Below are 15,539 nucleotides of genomic sequence, written 5' to 3'. Positions count from 1 at the left end.
TTTAACTAGGCCTCCAGAATTCAGCACAACCTTGCAATTTGGTTCAATCACCGCAACTTTTCTGCTAAGTTATATATTTTGTACTAAATCAGGACATGTCTAGTGTTGGGAGGGGGGGGGGGCAACATTTGTTTATGGGCCCTTTTAATAGGCGAACAGCTTAATCAATAATACTGTTTACAAGTGGGTATTAGAAACAAAGATATTTTACTGAATAATAAATTATACTGTCATATATACAGAACAAAATAAAAAAACAGTCTGAATATTTCTAAATATATGTCTGATGTATGTGTATAAGCATATAGGTGAGATGTGATGCCTTACTTCAGTAAATGGACCTAACATTCCTCCACTTGAATCTAGTCTTTTTAAATACAGCACTAATCAGTCTTCTAATACAATATTTCAACACCACAGTATTGGCTCTGATACTTAAGATAAGATCGGAATTCTTCACTGCCCAAATCCGACTGCAACACCCTGCAAATTATTAATCTACAGCATTAACCATGCTGGCAGCCAGTACAGCCTGTAGAGGGGGCCTTTCATCTAACGCACAGAGCAACAGTGAGCATGAGGTTTCCATGTTAACACAGGAAACATATATTTAATGAGACAACCACTGCAATCTCCACTGCCATGCTAAGTGAGTTAGACCCCGCACCACAGCTTTCCAGCGCTGGCAAACAACGGTCACAGGAGTCTTGATGAGAGCGAGCAGTGACGGGGGGGCCTCCCGAAAGCTCTTGTAATGCACTAGGAATTTGGTGCGGTTTCCTCAGAGCAGAGTAGAAACGCATGAATGGGAGTAAAGAAGGAGTGAGATCCCTGCAGAGGTCAGAGCATGTCCCCAGAGGTGTCAAGGGGAGTAAATGGGCATGACTGCAGAACACAGGGTTATACCCACTCTCCTCCCTCCTCCTTCCTTCTCTTCTTCACAGGGTGCCTTCACTGACTCGTCCCAGAGCGCCTCGGAGCAAGAAGCATCACAGCTCCCCTCGCATGCCACACAAATTGGAACAGGAAACGATTGTCGGCTTCAGGCAAAAACACCGCCTTATTAGAAAACAAAACGTGAGCGAGAGGTGAAAGTCAAGACACAAAGATGGAAGGAGGTGAATGGCGAAGGATCAACTGTGTTTGATGATGGTAGAGGATGCTGGTTCTCTGCATGGCTGGCTAAAGGCTGACACCAGTATCGAGGCCCATGAATATTCAGTGACCAGCTAAATGAGGCAGATAGCACTTGACATGTTTAACATCCACCTTTGGCACATTCCCCCTACAAAGGCAACAAGGTGAAGCAGCAGAACAAATATGTTGGTTGTTAGTGGGCGGCAACAATCCCGGCTGATGAATTGGATGGTTTTTGAACAAAGAGAATGAGTTTCTGTGGGCGAGCTACACCAAAATAAGCTGGACTTGGAAAAACAATCTGATTTCCTCTGTGGGATTTTAGTTGCTTAACTGCTGTTTTTTTGGAGACTGGTATTAAAATAAAAATTGTAGTATTATGCCTTGCAATATGCTGACATTTACATTCTTAGAAAAACATGTTTTCCTCAACTGTAATCCCTGCTGGTATCAAAATGTTTGCTCTCTAAATATTTACCAACCCAGAGTCACATCTAAAGCCTAACACAGGCACCTTGAGACTTTTTTTTCCAAGTGTTGTGTCCCAAAGGAAATGCAGTGAAAGCACTACAGAATATCTTGCAAGTGAGTAAACTCTCTGAGCACACAACGCGTTCCTCCAACACCTCAAACAGCTCAAAATTATAAAAAAATAAATAAATAAAAAATAACCGCCACCAACAAACTTCACCGCTTAAAATCAGTGTTGCCTCTTTACAAGCAAAGATTCATTTGGTTTTGCATTTGCTCTATTAAAGACAGACAGTAGTAAATGTATTACTGTGGTAGGCAAAGTAATGTAAATATTGACACATTGATAGTCCCCGCCATGCTTATCTACTGGACCTGTCCAATCTGAGGCATTTAACATCTGCTCAGTACTATTCCAGGTAAGGAAATAAAGGTAAACTCTACGGAAAATGTGTAAACTACAATCAAATACTGACAGAAAGATTCTTTAGATGCTCGGAAAAGGATTCACAGCAGATGCAGTGGATTCTAACACTAAACAAGCAAGCAACAAACGTGTTAGAGCCAGCAGTTACCTTCACAGAAGCAGATTGCCTTGCTTGCATTAGCTGACTGACAGCTGCTTCACAGTCAGCAGTTCGTTCACAGCTGTTTGGCTTCCAGCTGATTTCTAACATCCACTCCTATTCATACAGGTGTGCAGCAGGTTCCTCATACCTGACGCTCTCCTCCTCTCGTCTGGACTTCAATTACCACTTGTTTTGTTTGATTTAATTAATTATCAATCTGACTTTTTGTTTTGTTTAATCCATCCACTATATCTTTTAACTGCTTGTCCTGCTCAGGGTCGTGTGTGTGTGTGTGTGGGAGGGGGGGGGGTCCTATCCCAGCTGTCATTGGGTGAAAGTTGGGGTAAACTCTGGACAGGTTGCCAGTCTGTCTCAGAGACCTTTTTTTCTTGAAAGAAACTGCTGAATCCCAGCATCTTCTTTAAAGATATTCTATTTACTATTACATAAATATAAGAAAAGCAGCAAATCCTTCAAAATGAAAAACTTTATATATGTGAAGTTCTTCACATTTACTTAAAAAAGTTCAGTATCACTGGTGGCCTCCGGTTTAGTGATGCAAACTTGTGATGGTAAGGTTGATGGTTCAGTCCGCAGACGTTCAGGGTTAAAGTTGGTGGGACACATGAACACCGCTCTGCGACCCTTTAGCAAAGCCATTGACCTCAGCTGCTCCTGTGAGCTGCTCAGAGGCAAATGTCACAGTCTACGGTTTTACTGGGCAGCTTCCAGGTGTGGATGCTGTTTCAGCTTTGGTGTCAGTTGTCTCACACACAGACACACCCTTATTAAATCAATCCAACAGTCTACATAGGCCATGTAATGGCTTGTGTTTTACACTTTAGGTTCACATTGTGTTTTTTATGCTTATTCATGTGTATTAATCTGTGTTTTCCGCTTACAGCAACACTGTTGTGTACACTGCAAACTTCCAAACCGCAGTCGGACCTACAGCTCACCACGGTGTCTGAAAGCCTCTCGTGTATACACCTCCTCTCACCCTTGCCACCATCCGCACCACCCCACCCACTGCTCAGTGCACCCTGCCTTCTGATAAGCTGGTTTGCCAGGCTTGCCAGAGCTGCTGATGGCTCCGTTTGCACAGCCGCTCCATTGTTGCTGTGCAGAATGGACAACTGCACTTTGGACCTTTCAGTGGGGAAAGCCTTTTATTGTGTTTCCCTTAAGGGTATCCACTATGGTTTATCTGCAACCTGCCAACCACACACACACACACACACTTTAAACACTGCATTAAGGATATCTAGGGTTAGAAAGCATAAACAGTAGCTGCTGTGTTTCCTGTGCTGCCGCTATTAAATACGGTACAGTCAGTTTGCCTGGATGCTGTTTTTTCAACAGCTTAAAAAGACTCATAAAAGGCTGCTGAATTATCTGTGTTGCTGAAACCCGATCCACTGCCAGCTGACCTTTTCCACAAAGCAATATTAAATGTAATATTTGGGCTGAGTTAAGTGATTGCAATTTATGAGTCCATTTAACTTGATTCAATATTGGATGACAAATGATTACCTCAGTGAAGTAAAGCTTATATACACGAAAATAGCCCCGCTGCACACAAATACAGAGCTTTATCAAACTTAACAATCAGCCCAGTGTCTGTCTGCTGCAAGTCTGGCTCAGCGGAGGACTGAACAGAATTTTAAAAATGCATGACAAGACTAGGAGAAGGAAAAGAAGGAGAGGTTCCATATTAAAAATCTACAGATCCTCTTTATCATTTGGGGCTCAAACTCAATTAAGGCCAAATACTGAATAGATGTTGCCTCTGAATCAGGTCAACTATCTGAATGAATTAGATGTATCAAATCCATTTGCCTGACTGTACTGAGGAAGTGTCAAAATGAAACATTATCAATTTGTACCCTTCAGGTCCAAGATTTCTTCATGCTGCTGTAGAACAAGCTGCTTACCCTGCAAAAACAGGCTGCAACACGCCGCTAAACATGGCCCGGGCATTAAATTAGCCTGACACAATCCACATATTTGATTCACTGTGCAGGCAGAAAAGAGTTACATGACTTTCAGGCATCCAGCTCAGACTATAAAGAAACAATGTAGCCTACTTTGCACACTCCTCACTGCTCCCTTTTCAGCCACATCCTCTTGGATTTTATGACTCTGGTTAAAATGCAACCATTAAATATTCATGTGTGAGGGCTTTCACCCGTGAAGCAGTTTCCCCCTCCTCACTCTCTCTGTCTGAGCTTTAGAGAAAGTGAGAAACTTTTTGATTTTAACTGACAGGAGCTAAATATTAAAAAAGAAGCTTGGGGAGTTGTGGAAAGTATAGTTCACTCTTCTTCAATATCCTTCACTTCTGATATGAACCTCTCAGCTTTCGTCCTGATTGTTCTTAAAATTTCAGAGTGTAGGGAGACTCTTGTAGAGTAAATTAACATGACAATACAAACTGGAGATTAATAAAAATAAACAGTCAGTAGCTGAACAATGACATCATAAAAATTGATGGTTAACAATCATCCCAGAGAGAATAGGGTTTTTGTTTTTGAGTCATCAGCAAACCACATGCATCATAAAGTGTATCTTTGAAAAATATTGCTCATTAATTTTTCACTTGTTGTCTCGGCTGTTTATTATGCAAAACATTTCCTATCAGCAGCAAATGTAATGACACAAATAATTCATATTTTCCCTTTTAGAACTCCTGGCATGCTAAAATCCATAATATATAGCAAGTTAGAGTGTCTATAAAAGATTAAGGATGAAATTATGTCTCCAGGTATAGACAGTAGCATAAATAAGGCTGAAATGTGATTTTGCTACTGTGAACATTAGGGAAATTTTTCAGACTTTATTTGGGTAGATGTGATTCGCATACAAATCGAGTGATGCAGGATTCGGGGCTTCTCCAAACAAGCTATTTTGTAGACAAATGAAGCAACTGCTCAGACATGTGAGGCTTTGCACCCAGTGTTTGCGCTCAAGGTGGCAGAAAGCTGGCATGACAACCTGCCCGCATATAAGTTGATTTAGCTGCCAAAAACTCATGAGGGGTGAATAAAATAAAGCTTAACAATGGTGCTGTTGTCTGAGAGCAGCGGAAATGTGAACTAGCATGAAAAGTTCATTCATTGTGGACTAATCTTTTTAGTGATTTGGGAGTAATGATTCGTGCCACTTACTAATGAATGAGGCACTGAACTAAACGTTAGAATATTTATGGATATAATGTGTCAGCTGAGCGCTGCTACAAGCAGACGTACAGTCAATCACCATCTGACTATGGACAGCATGTGTATGAGAAGCATGGAGGACCAATTACAGTTTCATCAGTCACCAGAAACTTATTCTCCTTCAGCACTGAGCAGCCGATTGAGATGAATCAACAGTGCATTTTTTTTGTTTGTTTGTTTTTTTGTTTTTGCATTTTTCTGCACTGGTTTGAAAAAAAAAAGCCATTAGCCAGAAACAAAGTCAAGCTTTCCATCACTGCTCATCGGCATCTTTGATCCCAAAAAAATAATAAAACAAAAAGCGAAGGATGGGTTGTGAAACATGAAGGTTTTTTTCAGAGCCATTCTTCCACTTTTGGAAGGCTGCCTGCTCTTTTGAAAAGGGTTTTTTTTTCTTCAAAGCAAAGCAGTGACATTACCCATTCTTCTCCCAATTAAAATTTATTGAAAACATCCAGGAAACATTGTATAGACTAATATCATCAAACTAGCTTGTCAAAAACAAACAAATATAGCGATCACTAGGATAAAAAAGGAATCCTTCCCCAGCCCTTTGAGTTCATAACCAGCATTTAATCCGCTGTAATGATTTACAATATGACAAGTCAGGCAAAATTCACTGTGACAGACTGAATGGGACCAGGCATAAATATAATTACAGCTCACATGATCTTCTCCACCTCCCTCCTCCAAAGGCAGTGGCAATGCCACACAAAGAGGATGCAAGACACACTCACTTAATTAGCTTCCTCCATTTCTTCCTCAAGATCAGTCAACTAAATAAATAAATAAACAACAACAGCAATGCAACAAAGCACCATGGAATTTCCAGCGCTTGAAGTAGCAAGGTCTTGACAGCAGGTATGTTTTTTTTTTTAAATTTAGGTGGACTTTAAACAGTGGCGGTAAACACCACATTTTCAGGATGGGTGCTTTGAAATTGGGCTAAAATATTATAATCATACAACTATTTTGGTAATCACTTGAATGCTAAGGTCATTTTTTAAAAGTGCCACAAATTCACAGATTCTGGCTCTGTACTTGTGAAAGTTTGTTGGTTCTCTTAGTCTCGTGTAAAAGCCACTTGTAAATATGAACATTTGATCTTTGACTGCTCTGATGAGATAAAACAGGACGTCACATTAGATTCTGGATAACTGGGGTGGATGTTTTCCCACTATTTTCTGACAGTTTCAGGACTAATGCACAAGAAAAATGTGTTTGGGTTCAGCCCTTTATTTATATATTGTAAAAAGACGCTAAGTTGACAGAGCAACATCATCATCAAGTCTAACGTCTGTATATAACTGAGGCCGGCAACCTTAAACAAGTAAGAAAAATGTCAGTAAAGTCAGAATATTTCTTTTTTCCTCTAGACTTAATGTAAAAATTTTATAAGGGGAAAAACTAGAAAGAAGTTGAGTCATCTCAGAAACTGCAGTAATGTTACAGCACTGGCAGAATTTTGAAGGACTTTGTGGACAGACAGAAACGACATGATAGGAGATTATCTCCGGCACTCATGTACTGCTGCAAAAAAATACACAGGATGTACAGAATTATGAAGACTCAAGGGCAAAGAATAAAAAGTCAGAACAATACAAAGAAAAGTGTAAATAAGAAAGTTGTTGACAAAGCTGCAGCAGCAAAGATTTCTCTGTCCCAAGAAAAGTCATAAATTTAGTGACAAGCGGCGACACATAGGGGTAATCCTCCAAAAGAAACCTCCTGTGCCCAACCCCCCCAGCCGAGATTAGGTTTCACATTCCGACCTCACAAATAACACACACTCACACACACACACACACACACTAGAGCACGGGAGGAGACAGAGAGGTAGAATGAGACACAGACACTGTTGTTGAGACATTTTTGACCTCAGACTATTTCATCTCGCTGACGATGTTTACACCGTGAGTCAAGCACAAAGATATCTTCTCCCTTGTTCTTCGTCCAAAATGTGGAAAAAGGGCTCCTCCCTCAGCTCGACAGCCCCTTCCATCACCCTTCATGCTAATGTAACACACATTAGTCAAACCAGCCGCACACTGTGTGCGGCCATGCTGACACGAAGGATGCTGGGCCCTCAGGTGAACCATCTCTCTCTACCCCCCATCCCCCACCCCACTAACCCTCTCCCTCCACATGCCAGGCGTATCACGAGCGCAGCCTCACACTACAGTGTCTGTGACTCAAACATACCCTCCTTTTAGAGCAGATGGTCAAAAATAGTGTCCGCCGTCAACAATTTTATACGCCGTGGGACCCGTTGGGCCAGATACCATTTGCCAAGTAGGAGTAAGGGTGCAATACACGGTGTGTATGTGTGTATAAAAATAATCTGGTCAGTTTCAGCTTTTCTCAGTTTGATACTGAGAAAGTGAGAGCACCCTGTTGTTAGAAAGAAGCTTATGCAGTCTGCACCTATAAATAGTGTGAAGTGTGTCTGCATATGTGTCTTTACATCCACACAACACTGCCCAATTAATTAGCATTCATCAGCAGCGGTGGTTGTGATTACCAAGAGTGTATGAAACAATCTCTTGTTTCTGCGGTGGTAACTGTTCATTTCCCGAAGCTGCCTCTGCCACCGGACAAGCGAACTTAGTGAAACAGACGTGACGTGTTTACAGAACAGTTATTTTAAGTCACCGCTGGGACAGCAGTGCATGTGGCTATGGGCCATATTTTTGTCACTACATGCTGTGCTGATACACAAATGCACAAGCTTGTCCTGAAATCACAGGTCATGCAGACACACATTCACTAGTGTACCTATGTGCCTCCTTTCTGGGCATGACCTATATTATAAGTCTTTACAAGCGCGGCCTCATATGATTACTCGTATTTGGCATGTCAGTAGTAGTATACATGATTTATGAAATGACAAACATGGTGGAAAATGTGTATGTCCACATGTGTTCAACACGCAACATGCAGATAAACATTATATATGTAAGAATATAAAAACCATGGGTTTGAATATTTTGTTTCTACATTTTGATATTTGTTACATATGCGTTGAGCTTCTGCACTAAGGTTCCTATTTTGCTCTGGGTGATTTAAACAGGAAATGTTTTGTTACTATGGAGATACCAAGTTAACTATGGGCTACACCTCAGGTGAGTTTTTTGGTGTGTTTTTGTTGCTGTTCTGCACCATAAAGCAACATGTTGCCTGAGCTACTAGCAAGTGCAACTATAGATGCAGAGACAACCATCACCTGTTTTACTTTGACAATGAACAACAGCTCTGTATTTAACCAATATCCGACAAGACCAGTGTTTAAGGTTCACATTTTTTCATCCATAAAGAACACAGATGTGTGATTCTGTCACTAACACTGGAAACACTAAGTAAATCAAATGTAGAAACTATCTATCTAAATGTGTTTAAATATGTTTGTCCGGGATGGACATCAAAAATACTGCTCTCACTAGAAAGAGTTAAAAAAAAAGAAAAGGAGAAAAAACAAAGATGCAGAACATAAGTGTGTGATTTTTGACCCAAAATCCAATGCTAAGGGTTAATGTACTGAGCCTTCTTTCACTGCCCACAGCTGTCATGTCAGTGTATCAGCTCTGGTCTGTGATGCATGCCTTGCACCTGGGTAACCGACTGCACACCAACACCGCGTTAGACTACAGTGTAAGCTGACACACAGGCTGTGGGTGTGGTGTCACTGCTCTCTGCACTTCATCATCGGAAAAGACAGCTTTGTGAGCATAGTAAAAAAAGGGGGGAAAATATGGTTGGGTCACAGAAGAGACAAAAATCAGCATAAATCAACTTTACTGTTAGAGCTCCAATAGATACTGAAAGGATGAGCCAGTTCAAATAAAGATCAACAATGTCTGAGAGAGGTTGGTCGTTGGATTGCTTCCTGATGCCATGTGAATCTAATGTGATCAAACCACACGCAAAGTGTCCCTTCATCTTCGGGTCATCTAAGCCTTTGCCACAATGACTATGCAAAAGAAAAAAAAGGTCACATGCAAACTAATATTTAAATAGAAGCCTCTGGTGTGTCGACATATAGCAACAGACCAATGAAAAGCGGTGCAACATGTCAGGGATTTTATCTACTTGTCCTTTACATCTTGATAACAAATTTGAAAGCATTTGTGTTTGGGGTGGAGTGTGTGAGTATAAGAAAAGAGTATAAAAGGGGGGGGGGGGGTTCTTAAGGAAAGAGATTACCAAACCTAGACCTTTTCTTTGAGAGTGAGAGAGAATGGGGGAAGGACGTTCTCTGTGTATTAGTAAATCCCAGTTAATTTTCCCTGTCAGAGAACAATGAGATATGGACCCCCGCGGGCTCTGTCGAATGTAATTCCACTACTTGCTCAGAATCACCTTCATTACTCATCAGACGTGTGGATCTCTTTCTCTCTGAAAAAAAAAAGAAACCCTCTGGAGCACAAAAGCTATGATGCTACAGTAGATCTCCCCCCAAGGAGTCTTTCCAGCACCTGTTTTTTTGCTAGTGTGATTACACCTCTTGAGACATTTTCAAATATCGAGGAGAGGAGCTACAAGTTCTTCAGTCTACAGTAAAGTGTACGAGGAAAAAATGTCTGCCATGCAACATTATCACATGTTTCAAGATTTGACAACCCTTCAGGGTTCCTGGGCTGGCCCTTGTTTAATTTATAAAGCTGAGACTTTGGAGAAGGCGGATGTTATTCATGATTCAGAGCCTTTCATTTACACTTAACACTGTAGTGCTGCACTCTGACATCATCGCTGTATGTTTTCCACAGCATGTCACATTCAACATGCATGAGCCTGCAACTGCTGGGGGCCTCAGAAGCTCCAATTATATCCATTCTGAGTTCAGACACACAGATTGTGTCTATTTTTCTTATTTTCACAACTCTTGTGTGCACTCGAATTCCCCTGTTTAACCCTGCTAATGAGACGCAAGTGTAAAAGAACTAGATATTAACTGCATTTATTTTCATCTAGCAAATAGCTAGAGAAATATTCAGAATTTGGACTGTTGGTCACAAGACAGTTAAAGAGATCAAATTAGCATGTGGGAAAGTTTTCCAGATTTTAATCAAAAATAATAAATAATCATTAAATGCTGCCCTAAATAGTTCACGTAATTGAGATTTTTAAAAATAGTTCATATGAACACTATAAAATAGTTTTCATAGTGCGCCAAGCAACCATGGGAACAAGACAAAAATACTGTATTTAGGCCCATTAATCATGAGATGTGTGTTTTCTGTTCCGGCTAACTTCCCCTCCAGCATGGCTGCAGCTGTAAGAGGAGGCAGGCCTATTGTTCAGACTAACAAGGGGCGCAGAGGTCACTTGCATTTTCACAAGAGCTTTGCCAGAGGGGCTGGGGAAGCAACCAGCACACCAGCGTGTTTGGTATGGATCTAAACTAAAGCTTTTTCTATAAAGTCACATCATTCCCAGTCTATTATAAAGGAGGATAGATTAGATTAAGTGAGATTATGCAGAGATGGGCTCCCTAAAAAGAGCAATAATAACACACTCAGTACTTAGCAGGCGAGTCAACAGTGGGATTAAGGCAAAAGGACACGTTCAGATCCAGTGCTAATATGCACACTGGTCAAGTTTTAAATGGGCTCAAATGTTTCTGCTTCGAAGTTCTCGACACGTTTCGCAAGCTGCAGCATCAACAAAAATCTGACTTTTATTATCATATTTTAGTCACAAAGCTGAAATGAATCTACAATTTGACAAATCTCACAACCCCAAAATAGGGGTGATTTTTCTTCTCGCCATCAAACTGTCAACTCCTGTCTTCTATGCGTACAGTTTGTACAATAACAACTCGGATCACCAATGCAACCGAAAATATGCACAACGTGGTTGCACACTCTAACATGATTAAATGATGTGTGGTCTGGCGTCACTCCCAGCACCTCTCCCATCCCTTGCTCGGCTCTGTATCTCCCTCCTCCTCCGCAAACACACAGATTCCCTTTCCCTGAGCTGTGTTTTGAAAATAGAAGCTTCACATTAACAGTCAACAGTGAAGCTGACAGGTACAGTCGGATCAGCCCGTCCGTCATGGAACTCCTTGGATGGGAAGCTGCACGGTTACTGCAGCTCCATGTCACGGAGGTGGAGTGTCACAAATCATCACAAGCACACACATGAGGAATGCAGAATAACACATGTGAACAGAAGATGTGGTGGAGCAAACAAAATGCCCATTTTTACTATTCTGAAAGGTGGAAGACATATTCATATTGCTAACAATACATATTTGCAGAAAAACAAATGCAGTTTCATTTATTTATTAGGACTGTGTCCACACACTGGAATAAATGACTATGTGGTGGAATTCATGGGGCACCGTTCCTGCATACCTGACAGGCATGTGAGGTCATGAAACCGGACTCAAAATCCCTGCCAACTTTAAATCACTTGGTGAATATTATCCTCGTCAGGGAAATGTTGGCACATCTTTGGTGTGTCTGGAAGTTTTTTTTAAACCTGATTAGGTAGGACCAAAAGGTCAGTAAAGTCAGTACGAAGTATTGATGTTAGAATTGATTTTCTGGTTCTTTCCCCGGGGAACACCAGTCAAAAAATGTTGGGAAACACTGCTTTTAATTTACGACAATGCAACATATTTCACACAAGTGTCATCACTTTTCCATGTGTGATCTCTGTCTTCGAAACTATCAGAAATGCAGCTGATTTTACAAGCACAGTATTCCCATCTGAAAGTTATAGGATCCAGCAGCACATTAAGTGCCTGAGCGAATGCACTACTTTTCATTCCACCACAAAATGCAGTCACTGCCTCAGACATTACAGTATCACTATGTTGTAATTGCTCACAAGTAACACAATAATGGGATTATTTAACATTAAGTGCTGTTTGACACCAGAGTAAACCTCATGATTAAGCTGCTACAACTGCCCAGTGACACACTTTCTGTAGACAGAGCCCAACGCTTGCTCTGCAGTCTCCTTACTCACTGAAAACAGCCATACCAGTAGAGTGATTCATCCAAGGAGTTTATTCTGTCGTGCAAAGACAACACAAAAAAGACCTTGAGCGAAACCTCCCACAGGCGCTGACCATGGAGGAAGAGCAGCCGGTCGCTTACTCGCTCACCTTTTTCCTGTTACACAGCTTTAACAGCGCTCTTAGTACTCAGGAACAGCCATCGCTGCGAGTGTAATTCCCAGGCTAAATCAATAACATTATGGCATTATTCACTATCTTTAGCCATGTTTACCAGCTACTTGTGCACACATTGTGGTCAAAATGAGGCTCAGGCTGCAAATCTTTGGAAGAATATTCAATTTTGCTGCTATACTGTAAATCCAACTGGCCTGTCTGCAACTGCATGTCAAGTTGTGTGTGCGATATTTTCAGACAAAAAGCAGCATTAGATGCAGCATATGACAGTATTTCAGAGGGTGAGTGTGGCAAGCTGAGACACAGCCACTTCTCGATCTTCTCTCGAGCTGGCCAGCAGAGCTGCTGCTGGAGGTAATGAGGCCTCTTGTGTGTCCTCTCTGATCTGAGAGTTGAATAATTTCCCATGTGGCACAGCTATTTTCAGTTTCTGCCTTTACTCTCACCTAGTCGGGTGGGTGGAAAAGTGAGAGCAAAAAACTCCCATCCTGCGCTGGAAACGTGTTGCCATTGTCAGTCCACAGTCCAGCCAAGTCAAAGTGTGGCTTTCTTGTATGTAAGTCATAAAGATATTTAAAACTAACTTTGAAAAGCACATTTATATTTCCTGTGATCACTTTCAGATTGTGTTTGCTAACCTGTGTCAGAGGCAGCTGAATGTCCTTTGCCTTGCTATGTGCTGACTCTTTTCATTGGCCAGTAGGAAACTGAGAGTTAATAAATGGTCCACTTCAGCCCCCAGACACACGTGCTGGGTTGCAGAGCTCTGTTTCAATGTGTCTTTTGTTTGGCGGCTGGTGTTTCAACATCCTCAGCTTGAATAGAAGAAGGTCAGCCTGGTGGGGTCTGCCCCATGGTTATTCAGGAGCTCAACCTGGGGGTGATGGGGAGGGAGTAAACAGGACAGAAATCCTCCTCCTCTGTCTGACACCACCCTTATCTGTAAAGCCAGTGGAATTGCGGAGATTCCCAGCGCAGAGCTCAATCAACGTTCAAACACACGTGCCATCAAAGGATGGTGATGCATGCAGCTTTGAAGAAGCTTTTCAGTTTGACATGAGTCGAACGGCTGTCAGCTCAGGCGGCTGCATGCAGCAGCTATTAGACCCAACCAGTGGATTACACAAACACGGAAGTTTTACCCGAGCTTCTGGAGCTGGGTCCGAACAGTCTCCTGTGCAGGACCTGTTGGGATGCTGCAACAGCTAAAACCCAACACAAGGAGAAAGAACTTTTCAGCAACGTAACAAAAACAGGGAGACCTCTCCTGGACATCTGACCAAAAACAGATGAAAGACATTTGCATGTGTGTTCGTTTTCTCGCTCAATGTCCCCAAAGTGGGATTTACAGAAGCAGAAACAAACAGCATGCGTGCATGACAGGAACGCTAACAGTGATTAGAAAGGCGCTCCAGGAGCAGGATCCACTGTAGATTGCACAGTATGTTCCACTTGGCTGTGTTTTTTTTTTTTTTTCCTTCCTGGAGAGGTGAAAAGAGCCCCTTAATCCCAACTGGCTTCATATTCAAACAGCAGTCAACTTGTCCAACTCTTATAAAACAATGATGACCCAGAGCAGCAACGTACCTCCAGGCCGTGGCAAACATGCTCTGATATCAAACGCTATACACGTGTACTGCTCATAATAAAGTTCAGAAGCACAGTTATAATTTCACTATGCTACATATACAACCCGCGGCACTGCAGTGACTGCTGCTTTGCCTTGTCCACAGATTTTCTTCCGCTTGCACGTATCAGCACCTTTAAACCCCACATTAGACAAACCATGTGCACATCGGGAGCCAAAATCTATACCCCTGGACCTCCCTAACACACGCACACAGTCAGACACACGCAGCGCGGCACGATTCATTCAGCAAGCAAAAAAAAAAAAAAAAAATACATACAGGCTGCTACAGTGTCGCCTCCGAGCCCCTTCGCTTTGGAGATCAACGCGGCATCTGTTACCAACGAAATGCACAACCTGCTCAACAGCCCCCCGGTTCAATCCCGATGGCACACAGCGGCGTGGATAGTAAATAAATAGCGGAGGTTTATGATCGCAGGCTCCGACGTGCTCCTCCGTGCCAGTTCAAGTGGTCACTCTATTGTTGAGAAACAATCTGAGCCAAAGTGGAAACAAAACCTTCCCGAGACAAGAGGCTCGCAGCGCGACACGGGGAGCAAAGCAACGTTAAGTTTCCAGTTACTCACCGGTTTATCACGCGGAGAAAGTCCTCGGTAATTTTCGCCTCTTGTGTTTCTTATGTAAAAAATATCTTCCCCCCTTCACGGCCACCGAGAATGGGCTCAACGACAGTAGGTGAGTAACTGAATAGAGTCGGAGAGAGAGCGCAGTAAGTTGAAGTGTCAAATTACATTGGCTATTCTATTACCAGAGGGACCTCTGCTCGGTGGCTGCTGACAAAATGTGTCGCGGATTCTCCTCGGAGGAGACGCCATCAGGAGCGGACAGGGAGCGGAGCCGGACTGTCGCTCAGCTCAGCAGCCATGTGCTACACTGGATCCGCTGGAGCCACCACCCGGGCCCACCGCACTGTGGGGGGATCACCGTGCCGCTTATGTACTTATGTTATGTTTCAAGACAGTTTCACGCATTTCAGTATCACTGTGTTGTAATTGCTTCACCCATTAAGACCGAACCTTTTGGATTTACAAGATTTTATTTAGTAATTCTTCATGGCAACGAAAGCAAAACATAAGAAGTTAGAGGCTATTTACAGTTTTTTTTTGTGTGTGTGTGTGTTGGGGGGGGGGGGGGGTATTTTTACGCTGCCAGCAACTCAACTTTGTTATTATGCCGAGGGGGCATTTCCTTTGCAGCCACACAACAGAAAGCACGCACAGCAATTAAGTACAGAGAAACAATAATTATGAATAAAACATAAATAAATCAGTACAGCTCCTGTTGGGACATAGTGCAATGTAAAGTGTAGGGCTCCTACTTATAAGTAAGGACAGATTTAATAAAAGACTCGCAGC

At 42.2% G+C, this 15,539-nt stretch overlaps 1 protein-coding gene across 4 annotated transcripts in view; it reads right to left on the bottom strand.

Moving 5' to 3' along the window:
* LOC137106071 (zinc finger MIZ domain-containing protein 1-like) overlaps nt 1-14,916 on the bottom strand; it is a 104,389-nt gene extending 89,473 nt beyond the window's left edge. For 2 of the 4 annotated variants that reach the window (XM_067489082.1, XM_067489080.1), the window contains exon 1: nt 14,751-14,914. The gene's annotated coding sequence lies outside the window, so the exon portion shown is untranslated. Of the gene's footprint in view, nt 1-14,443; nt 14,600-14,750 lie in introns of those variants that run through there. The other 2 variants (XR_010911894.1, XM_067489081.1) reach the window with 2 other exon arrangements.
* Nucleotides 14,917-15,539: the final 623 nt, after the last annotated feature.

Source organism: Channa argus, chromosome 20 (genome assembly GCF_033026475.1).
Source record: "Channa argus isolate prfri chromosome 20, Channa argus male v1.0, whole genome shotgun sequence".
In the NCBI taxonomy this organism is placed as follows: domain Eukaryota; kingdom Metazoa; phylum Chordata; class Actinopteri; order Anabantiformes; family Channidae; genus Channa; species Channa argus.
Note: the sequence above shows the minus strand (reverse complement) of the source record. Positions and strands in the feature narration are given on the sequence as shown.